Raw genomic sequence first — 297 nt, 5'->3', positions numbered from 1 at the left:
TGTAAGAGTTGTGAATGGTGACTCGGAAAACTATTGAGCTCTGAATGTGAACCAAAATAGTTGGGCTTAATTACGAAGCTAGAAAAATAATTGTGAGAAGACTTAATCATTGCCAAGGTGATTGATAATGGAAAGTTCAAGTGTGTCAGTAAAACTTGGTAATAGATGTAGCTAAGGTCGTGGAATCACTTTTAACATTTTATCAATTCTCTTTCTCTCTCATTTCTCTATTGTGCTTTTGTGGTTTCTTTTACTACAATTGCATTCGTTGATAGGTTTGGATAAAATTTTAATTTG

The sequence above is a fragment of the Macadamia integrifolia genome, chromosome 8 (genome assembly GCF_013358625.1).
Source record: "Macadamia integrifolia cultivar HAES 741 chromosome 8, SCU_Mint_v3, whole genome shotgun sequence".
In the NCBI taxonomy this organism is placed as follows: Eukaryota; Viridiplantae; Streptophyta; class Magnoliopsida; order Proteales; family Proteaceae; genus Macadamia; species Macadamia integrifolia.
The sequence above is the reverse complement of the archived record's forward strand: the minus strand, read 5'-3'. Positions refer to the sequence as shown.